The following is an 11,259-nucleotide window of genomic DNA, read 5'->3' as shown; positions in this document are numbered from 1 at the left end:
ACCTGGACGCCACCCTGTTCTGCTGGACTGGGAAAAGCAAGACCATGCAGCCTTTAAATCCAGCTGAACAAAGCAGCCCACACAATGCTTGGTCTGGAGACCCTCCTGCTGATCTTGATGTGACTCTACATCCTCAGCTAGTGTCAGAAAAGCATTTGAAAGAAGGAAAAACTCACAAGACACTGTTATCATACATTTATTATCTGTAGAGTAACACTCTTCATGCTCTTTTGTTGTTCTTGTAGAATCCACTGGCACTCTGCCTGTGCCCTTGCTGTCCTCATCTCTTGGTGCCCATGTGGAGCTATACCACCTCTGCCCATGCTGACCATGAGACTGGTGGGAGGGTGTTTGTGCTGGACAACAAATGGTGGACATCCCCAATGAAGGAGGCCATTGACAACTTGCTAAAGAATCATTGTGGGAAGAAGGATGTGCTAAAGCTTGTGGATCAGGAGTATGCAGCGATGGTCCTCAAAAAATAAGAGCGATGGCTCCTCTGTCCACTTTTTTTTTTTTTTAAAGCTTACAATGGTGAAGGACTAACAAACCCCAGAATATCATTTCAAGACTTTATGGAAGGAGAGTTCTTTCAGAGAGAACTTGAGACCACAAAGAAACGAGTGGAGGAGAAGGGACAGCAGAAACGCAAAAGGCCTGAATCTCCACACGTTGGTCGCTTGTGTAGATTTTGTAAAACTGAACTGAAGCAGGGCCCAAACATTAAGTCTGCTTTTTATGAGCTGGAAAGCCGGAGATGGGTGGCAGAAAAAAAGAAAATGAATAGAATTGTTCCACTGTAAATATCTTGTACTTCTACTGAATATTTAACTAATGTATATATATTTTCACTTTATTTTACAGCGTATGTTTAAGTTTGTATTAATATGTAAAAATGGACAGACTTACAGTATATGTATTCAAATTGTACTTGTCTCACACACACGTACAGTATGTGTTTCTTCACTATTATTGATTTTGGTTTTCATTGCCTGTTTAAAATGCAAATAATTAAAAAAATTATTTCACAAAATTTTAAATTGTAAATTAAAAAATTAGAAATAGTATAAAACTGCTGAAAAAGTGATTTTTAATGGATCAATGTTGACAGAGATTTATTGAGGTTTGTTCTATGTTGCACATTTGATGAATAAATATTTGAACTCTACATGCAATTAATCAATTAATAACAATACACTCAAACACAGAAACCATTTTAAATCAAATTATAATACTAATGCATTGTTATTATTTCAGAACTGTGTTACATGTCTGTCTTTGTACTTATGATACAAAGAGTTGCACTGAGTGGGATTCGACCCCGGTCGAGATGAGCATTAAAATAAAATGTGAAAAAAATCTGATTGGCTGCGACATCATTTCAGCACCTGGGAAAGCCACAGAAAACCTTTTCATTTGATTGTCTGGCACTGAATGCCAGCTATCCACTACTGACCTCTGCGAGACCAGCAGGGATGTTTACAAGAACGGCCGCCCTCAGTCCTACATCGACTCCCGCTCCCAGTTTAGGAACCTCGGAAGTGTCTAAACTGTTCACAAATAATTCTTCAATTTTTATCAACAAAAACTCACTGCAAACTGTAACTTGGTCATGCAGCACTCATTTGAATGTGCCCGAGTGTGTACGTATTAATCAGTATGTGTGTGTAGTATTAACACAATCCTGGACATGCTACATCCGCCATGTTGGCATTGTCATGTAAACTTCGATGTCATCATAAACACAAAAATCTTAAAGGAACCAGAACATTAAAGCAACCGCACTAACGGCAAAATGCCCATCAGGGAAGTAAACTGAATTAGTAATGTATTTTGGGCGGGGTTAACAGGCTGAGGTAAATTCGTTACCGTTAGCTTGGCCGGCTAAGGGATGATGGAGATCACAAAAAAGGTTTCAAATGCTGTGACAACTGTTTTCTTGTTTAAACCTTCAACAAGTTAACAATTTATTTGGGTACTGTTAAACAAGTCGTGTTTAACCGAGGTTTAATATTTAAAAAGAGACAAGGCATTCGCCGGAGGAGGAAAACAGCTCGCTAGCGTAGGCTAACACACCTGCACCACATCCTCTCCACGTTCCCTCGGAAACACACACTCCTCGATTAACACACTCGCAAGTACTGCCTACGAAAAGGATGCAACAAAGTTTCTGGTCAGGTGAACATGCTCATTCAGTCTCTAAAACTCACCCCTATATATACACCTTTACTCTTTCTCCTTAACTGGTGCTCTCCTCCAATCCCGACGTAGCATAGCTGGGAGGACGTGACAGAAAGCGAAAGTGAACAAAAGGGGAGGTACAGAAAACATCTGTACTGCCACATTTGTGTGTGTGTGTGTGTGTGTGTGTGTGTGTACCTCAATTTCTCCAGTGTACAGTGTGCAGTCTCCAGTCCAGCAGAGAGCAGTTTCACTCCTGAATCCTGCAGGTTATTCTCACCCAAGTTCAGTTCCCTCAGTCTGGAGGAGTTTGAGCTGAGAACTGAGGACAGAACTCCTGAGGACAGCTTTCCTCTGTCAGATTACACTCACACAGACTGGAAGAGAAATTATGAAATATCAGAACACTGATCTCAAACACACCAACACTCACAAAGCCATAATACAGCTAAAGTTGATCAGAGGACAGGACACCACATCAGCACTATTATTATTGTTATTATTATTATTATTATTATTATTATTATTATTAATATTATCAGTTACAATGATGCTTAAAGAAAAGAAAACAGAAGGGTTTTTGTTTGAATAAATGCTTTATTATAATTGAAACCTGTTATGAAACAAGACTGGAACAGGAAGTAAGTGCAGGAGTAAAGTCTTTATTTACACACTAAAGTCACAAGTACAGGAAACAGGAAAACGGGGTCAAAACAGAAACTAGATTTGGGGCATGAAACACAAAACTTAGAACAAGACTGTGAAACAATACAGTGTAGCACAATAATCCATCAACACCATTTTACACCTATTCTCATCTAGCTATGGCATGAAACAAGAAACTATGCATGGAAATCATTTAACTAAGGCTATGGCATGGAACAAGAAACTAGACCTGGAAATCATTTAACGAAGACTATGGCATAGAACACGAAACCAGAACAAATCATGGAAACGCTACCGTTTAGCACATTTACTCATATACACATTAACTAGAACTGAGGCGTGATACATGAAACCAAAACAGGGCATGGAAACATTACCACGTGGCACGTTACACATGTAACTTCTTTACACCTATTAGTCTCTAATACTGCGTGAGTTGCACAGCAATGTGAGGGGTTTAAATACCCAATGACATTTACCTTCACTGCTGACAGCTGGTAACGATTGGAAACACACCCTCACACCTCCGCCAATAACTAAACAGGGAGGGGACAGAACAGAAACCAAAACAAATGCACATGTCCATTGTAAACAAAGTCTTATCGTCCATGCGCACTTCAAGCACGTGCACGCACGCGCCCTCCAGCTGTCCGTGCTTAGTGTTTAGTTTACAAAATGATCAAAAAGCAGGCATGAATACATGCAGTTATTTTGTAGAGATCATTTTTTCATCAGTTTTACAGAAAAGGTAATAAATAGTGATATAAGGTTTTGTCCTTATGGCCCAGCCCTCAGTGCAGACGTAACATGTTAGTGTAAAAAGTGAAACTCTTCTATAACAGTACCAGAGGTTTGTTTAAAGATGACTAGAGTAACTATTAACAAGTATTAATCCAAACAGTGCAGTTCAGTGTTACATTAAAATAATAAACCATGCAGTAATACATTTATAAATAAAAATACTCACTCAGCTTTTCTGGAGACTTTAACCACTGGCAGCAGCTTCAGAAGACATTCCACTGATGGTCATATTTCCTCAAATCAAACACATCCAGCTCCTGTTCTGAGTTCAGTAACACAAACACCAGAGCTGACCACTGAGCAGGAGACAGTCTGGTTCCACTGAGACAACTGTGACCTCCTCTGTTCAGGTAAGTTTGTACTTCCTGCACTAGAGAATGATCATTAAGTTCATTCAGACAATGGAACAGATTGATGGATTTCTCTGGAGATGGATTGTCCCTGATCTTCTCCTTGATGTACTCGACTGTATCCTGTTTGCTGTGAGATCTGCTTCCTGTCTGTAGCATTAAGCCTCGTAAGAGAGTCTGATTGGACTCCAGTGAGAGACCCAGAAGGAAGCGGAGGAACAGGTCCAGGTGTCCATTCTCACTCTGTAAGGCCTTGTCCACTGCACTGCTGAGGAGATCAGACATGTTTGACCTGGTGAAAAGATCCGACAGATCATTGGTTTGTTGTTCTGTTACATTTCTGCTGATGAAGGAGAGAAATGTGTATAAAGCAACCAGAAGCTCCTGAACACTCAGATGTACAAAGGTGAACACCTTCCCCAGGTGAAGCCCAAACTCCTCTCTGAAGATTGGTGTACACACTCCTGAGTACACCGACACTTCTCTGACATCAATGCCACACTCTCTCAGGTCTTCCTTATAGAAGATCAGGTTTCCTTTCTCTAGCTGTTGGAAAGCCAGTTTTCCAAGTGCCAGGATACTCTCTCTGGTCTGCTGAGGATCAGGGTCACATTTCTGATGATAGTTTTGGTCCTTGCATTTCATCTGAAAGATCAGGAAGTGTGTTAACATTTGAGTCAGAGTCTTGGGGATCTCTCCATTCTCTGCTTCACCCAACATTCTCTCTAGAACTGTAGCTGAGATCCAGCACAAGACTGGGATGTGACACATGATGTAGAGGCTTTTTGAAGACTTCATGTGCGAGATGATTTTATCGGCCAGGCTCTGATCACTGATCCACTTCCTGAAGTACTCCTCTTTCTGAGGATCACTATACCCTCGTACCTCTGTTACCTGGTCTACACAGTCAGGAGGGATCTGATTGGCTGCTCCTGGTTGAGAGGTAATCCAGAGGAGAGCAGAGGGAAGCAGATTCCCCGTGATGAGGTTTGTCAGCAGCACATCCACTGAGGCTGAGTCTATCACATTACACAATCTCTCATTCTTCTGGAAATTTAGAGGAAGTCGACATTCATCCAGACCATCAAAGATCAACACCACTTTGTATGAATCCATCCATCTTCTACCGCTTACTCCTTCTTCAGGGTTGCGGGGGAACCTGGAGCCAATCCCAGGGAGCATCGGGCACAAGGCGGGGTACACCCTGGACAGGGTGCCAGTCCATCGCAGGGCACAATCACAGTTTTGTATGAATCACAGTCTATTAATTGTAGTTTTCTCATTTCAGGGAAAAAGTGATGAAGATTCATCAGACTGGGATTTTCCTGTTTCATCAGATATAGCTCTCTAAAGGGAAGTGGAAACATGAAGGTGACGTCCTGATTTGCTTCTACTTCAGCCCAGTCCAGAATGAACTTCTGCACAGAGACTGTTTTTCCAATTCCAGCAACTCCTTCAGTCATTACACTTTTGATGGACTAGTCTTTAAAGGGTTCATTACATTTGATGTGTGTCTCCTGTGTTGCTGGTCTCCTGGACGCTGTCTCAATCTGTCTCACCTCATGTTCATTATTGATGTCTCCACTCCAACCCTCTGTGATGTAGAGATCTGTGTAGATCTCATTCAGAAGTGCTGAGCTTCCATGCTTTGAGATTGCTTCATTAATTCTTTTAAACTTCTCTCTGAGGTTGGATTTCAGCTTTGACTGATACTCACAAACCTCATACTCTAATAAACAAAGTAATAACATGTTTTAATGTAAAATCACTGAACACAGGATTAAATGTAAAATTCAAAGCTGCTGTTCATTCCTGATTTATTTAGTCAATATTACTGAAGGAACAGGACCATTGTACAGAGTAACCACAAGCTGGACCACGAACAGAACAGAAAAGCAGCAGATGTACATGTTACTAAACTCAAACTTCAAACTAAAAGTGTTCCTATCTTAAACTATTTCCTCTCTCTAAAGTGAACCTGATGGAATAAAGCCATGACTCAGAGCTCTTACTGTTGTGCAGTGTGTTAGCGAGATCTGTGTGGTTCATGGTCTTCAGGACATGCAGTGTGATCTTCAGCGCTCCCTCTCTGACACTGTGCAGATCCTCCTCATGCTCCAACTCCATCTCAGTGCATGCTGGGTAATTTGAACTCAGGAGCTTCCTAAACCTCTTCAGATCATTCTTTATCAGAGTGACGACTTTGTCTTCCAGCTCCTGGTTAGAAACAAACAGGAACACATCTATATATTATAATGTTACACGCTGAGAGATGCTTTTATTTTATGAAAAGAAGAAAAGTCTCTTTGTATTACCACAATTACAGCTGAAATTCTGTCTGATTACCCATAATGCTGCTGCACATCAATAAATCTGTAAATTGTCATGATCTTAAATAAAAAACCTGCTACCTACTCACACACAAGTTACACACAGTAAAAAGACACACACCTTGAATATGGAGTCCAACTGATTTCTGCTGATGTTTGATTTCTTCTGTTGTGGTCTGAACAAATAAAACCAATGATGTAATATAGACTATATGTATTCATAGCTGCACAACACACACTTGTTACAATTCAGGACTCGATTGCGGAAAGCAAGTGCAGATGACAGTCTTTATTCACATAAAGTCAACGAACATAAACATGTGTAACATCTTACACATGAAGCGTGATTCGAGGACAAAACAGTAAACTTGAGTCAAGGCATGAACCAAACAGGACACGATGCTTAGCATCAAGGTAGTGAGCATGAACATAACCGTAGACTTGTTTGGTGAAACGCATATATAAAACTCAGACTTCATTGTCTGGTTAACATAAATAATACTGCACAAAGTGCGCAGCAACAAGAGGGGATTAAGTAACACACATAATCAAACCTGAACATGAACAGCTGAAACAATAATGACACGCCCTTGAACATCATCCAATGCCTGGACAGGAAAAGAACAAAACCCAAAACAAAAGCACGTGTCCATAGAGCACAGTCCTATTGCGCACACACAGCACGTGCACATCGTGCGCTGCAGCGCCATCTGCAGGAGAGATCGTGACAAAACTAATAAATACAGAGACAGATATTTAACACCATCCTCTTAACACAATACACTGATTTCAGGATTTCCTCACTGACACTATCATGTTTAGGAATAAAATATTGATCTAGTCATTAATGTCCCAGGTGTAAATGTTGTTGTGTAGCACAACAGACCCTCTAGCTCAGGGACTGCAGGCTGAACTGAACTCTTAAAGCAGTTTTACTCACTGCCAGTCCAAGAGCTGCAGCACTGCACAGTTTAGTGTTTTACTGCTTCAACACCTGATAAAACTCATGAAGGGCTTCATAATGAGACCAGTGAGTTTGATCAGGTGGAACACTGCTATAAAACACCTCACTGTACTGACCTCACATCAGGAGAACTGTCTCTGTCTCTGAAGGTAATTAGATGATCCATTGACCGGTCACTCTTCATGGACACACAGCTGGTTTCTGGTGAGTCTGATCTCTTTCCGTCCATCATTCTAGAATTAAATAGAAATATCAGCAATAATTAATACTCTGCTGTCTCAGCACTGTTACACAAGGTGTTCATCATTAAAATGTGTTCATCCCCCTCAGAGCTCCAGCACAAGACCCATGAGGTGGTCTCATCTCCAGAGCTCCAGCATAAAGTCAAGTTCCTGTCTGAGCTCGAAGAGACGGCCTCCCAATCCATGTTCCTGTCCGAGGTCGAAGAGACAGCCTTCCAAGCCATGTTCCTGTCCGAGGTTGAAGAGACGGCCTCCCAAGCCAAGTTCCTGCCCGAGGTCGAAGAGACGGCCTCCCAAGCCACATTCCTGACTGAGGTCGATGGGGCAGCCTACCAAACCACATTCCTGACCGAGGTCGAAGGTGCGGCCTCCCAAGCCACGTTCCTGACTGAGGTCGAGGGGCGGCCTCGCACACCAAGTTGAAGTCCAAGGTCGACGGGGCGGCCTACCATGCCAAGTTCCAGTCCGAGGTCACTGACACGGACAACCGAGGTCAGACTGCAGAGTTGATGGAGAATGATGCTTAGCCTCTCTGCATGACTGAGGACACCACTCAGCATCCCTGCTCAGCTGAGGACGCCACTCAGTCTCCCTGTTCTGCTAAAGACATTTTGCCCATAGGGCCAGGACCACCGGGGGAAGGAGTGTTTTTTGGTGCTTCGGGGAAAAACACCCACACCCTTGGGGGTAGGGGGTGGAGGGGGGGATCTGTCATATCACAGCAAACCAGCAACTCCATTTCCCAGAATGCACCAACAGCTACAAACATGGCCGAAGAGGACTACACTTCCCTATGTAACACACAGACACATCACCTTCTCATAAGGACTAATCACACACATCTGTTCCTGATCACAATCAACATCACACCACACTATAATAGAGATTGTTCAGGCACTAGGCTTTTGTGAAGTATATGCACAGTTGCTTTGTCTCTGTCGTTACTAAGTCTTAGATGGTGTCTGTTTATTCTGGTGTTTTGACTTTGCTTACGTTTATGACTTTGTCTCTTTGCCCTGCCCTGTTTGTGCTGTTTGCCTGATCACCTGAACTCTTCTGCCTTATCCTTTGGACTTCTTGTTGTTGTTTCATTAAACTGCCATACCTGCACTTGCTTCTGTCCTGTGCCTACATTAGGTGACACTGGCCATGAAGCCATGAACACATACGATCTCCTTGTTACATTGGGCTGGATACAACAACATTTGAAGTGAGTAAAATTCCTGAAATATTTTTTTTGTGATTGTTAGAATGTCTAGTTCATTTAAATACCAAGTTATTGTGGAATGCATGCATCAAAATACATTTGCAGCTTCTGTCTTTGTTGTAAGTTTACAACATTGGGTGAGAATAGTAGTCAAAATACCATGTGCACCTTGCACATTACATGTGGACATTGCACTTCTCAAATGTTCACATTGGATAAATATTTACAGAATTATAATGTATTTGATGATTCACTATTTTTAAATGTTATTTTATCATTTGAATAATTCAAAATGAATAAATTAATTATGTTTACAGTATTTTAAGTTCTTTCAGTAACAGTATTTGAAATTGTTCCTCTATGTTATCAGTAAAATATAGTTAACTGTTTTTTTTGTCTGGGCTTTGACACAGGCTGACACTGTTTTTGGAATGATTTGGAGGATAGTTGTTCAGGGACATGTGCAAATGTTCTGAAATGTGGAGGGGTTGCATGTATGGTGCATTGTTCAGGGACAGGTATGATTGTTCTGTAATGTGGGGATATAAAAGGTCTGGGGGTTTGTATATTCCTTTTAGCATGTTATGTAGAGAGAGCACACTAACCAGACAGTATTGTGTGACTTCAGTGAAATGTATCACATAAATAGGATTCATTTGTATTGAAATTATTTATACCTGAACATACTCTAACTCTTACAACTATTATTTCCATTTCAGATTGACACCAGTAATGACACGATAGTGTGCAAGATGTCATTGATGCTTGCCAAAATGGAGAGTGAAGTTGAGGTGGAATCAGACACCAGTCATTCAAGTGATGAGGAGGTCATTGAAAATGTCAATGAAGTGGACAAAGAGAATCAGACACCCACTGATTGTCCAGCTGCTATTGCTGCTACTGATGATGACATTGAGCCAAACAACTAAACAGACTATGCCCCGGGACCATTATCGCTGGCTGAAAAAGGATTTCATCAGACCTAATACTGATTTCTCTGGTCTCTGGTGCTATTTCCCTCCACACACCACTGGAGTACTCCAGAGGTTTGTGTCAAAAGACATGAGTCAGGCTCTGACAGAAAACACTAATCAGTACAGCTTTCAAAAGACTGGAACAACTATAAACACAAACACCAAGGAAATTGAACAGATGATTGGCATGGGCCTCATGCAAATGTCTGGAGGCCGTATGTACTGGGAGTCAGACATGCGGTACAGTCCTGTTTCTGATGTGATGTCACGCAACAGGTTCCAATCTCTGACATCATTACATTTTGTCAACAACCTGACAATGCCAGAGATCAAGAAAAAAGACAAACTGTGGGAACTCAGACCATGGCTTGATTCATTCAGAGATAAATGCCTGCAGGTGGTACCAGAAGAGCACAACTCTGTGGATGAGATGATGATGATTCCATTCAAGGGGAAATTCAGTGGTGTTGAGCTGTATATGCAAGGCAAACCTCACCCATGGGGCTTGAAATTGTGGGTAAGAACCAGAATCTATGGCATGCTCTGCGACTTTGATGTGTTCCAAAGCAGTGTCGATGGAAAACAAGCCAAATCTGAACTTGGAATGTCAGGTGATGATGTAATGAAGCTTGCCTCCACGCTTCCAGAAGGTCCGAACTACAAGGTCTACTCGGACAACTACTTCACCTGTGTCCCATTAGTAGTTCAGCTCCTTGATCATGGAATCATTAAGTGGGAACAGCCAGGCAAGTGAACAGCCTTGCCCAACTGTAACCTTGAAGATGAGAAGATCTTGAAGTAAAAGCGGAGAGGAAGCTTTGACATCAGAGTGGAGGAAAACCACATCTTTGCTGTCAAATGGTATGACGACAGGGCAAATCCACACTTGTGTCATCCTTTGCTGGCATAGAACCTGTGCAAAAGATTGAATGCTGGAACAAAGCCACCAAATCCTACAGTGAAGTTGAGACCTTACACTGTGGGTGCATACAACAAATACATGGGTGGTGTGGATTTGTTGGACTAATTTGCAGCCAAATACAAGTTCCCCATGAAATCCTACCACTGGTACATGTACATCTTCTAAGGAAGTTGAAATCAAGGGCAACTGGACTGGTTAAGGTTTCTTGAAGACGTTTCGCTTCTCATCCGAGAGGCTTCTTCAGTTTTATATATAATATTTTACTCCGTTCTTTTTATATAAAAAAAATACTGATTCATAAAAATATGACTGTTGGGTGATTATTACTCATGATATTTACTGTTTTAGTGCTATGTAAGCAATCTACACTGCAAATAAAACCCTAAGTTGTTCTATATAATTGTTCTGACAGTTTGAGTGCAAATGCCGAAATTCTGCTCCCAATTCGGCCCAATGTTGCAATATTACGTTTCCCTAAAAACGTACTAAAACATAAATAAAATAAAATAAAAATCCTTCATTATCTGCATCGGAGGCCTCCTACAACAACGCCTGACAGGTGAAAAAAAAATCTCAATTTTGTTTTCTATATTTGGGTCTTACAGGTTTAATGTAATGAATT

Source organism: Ictalurus furcatus, chromosome 24 (assembly GCF_023375685.1).
Source record: "Ictalurus furcatus strain D&B chromosome 24, Billie_1.0, whole genome shotgun sequence".
Lineage (NCBI taxonomy): Eukaryota > Metazoa > Chordata > Actinopteri > Siluriformes > Ictaluridae > Ictalurus > Ictalurus furcatus.
Note: the sequence above shows the minus strand (reverse complement) of the source record.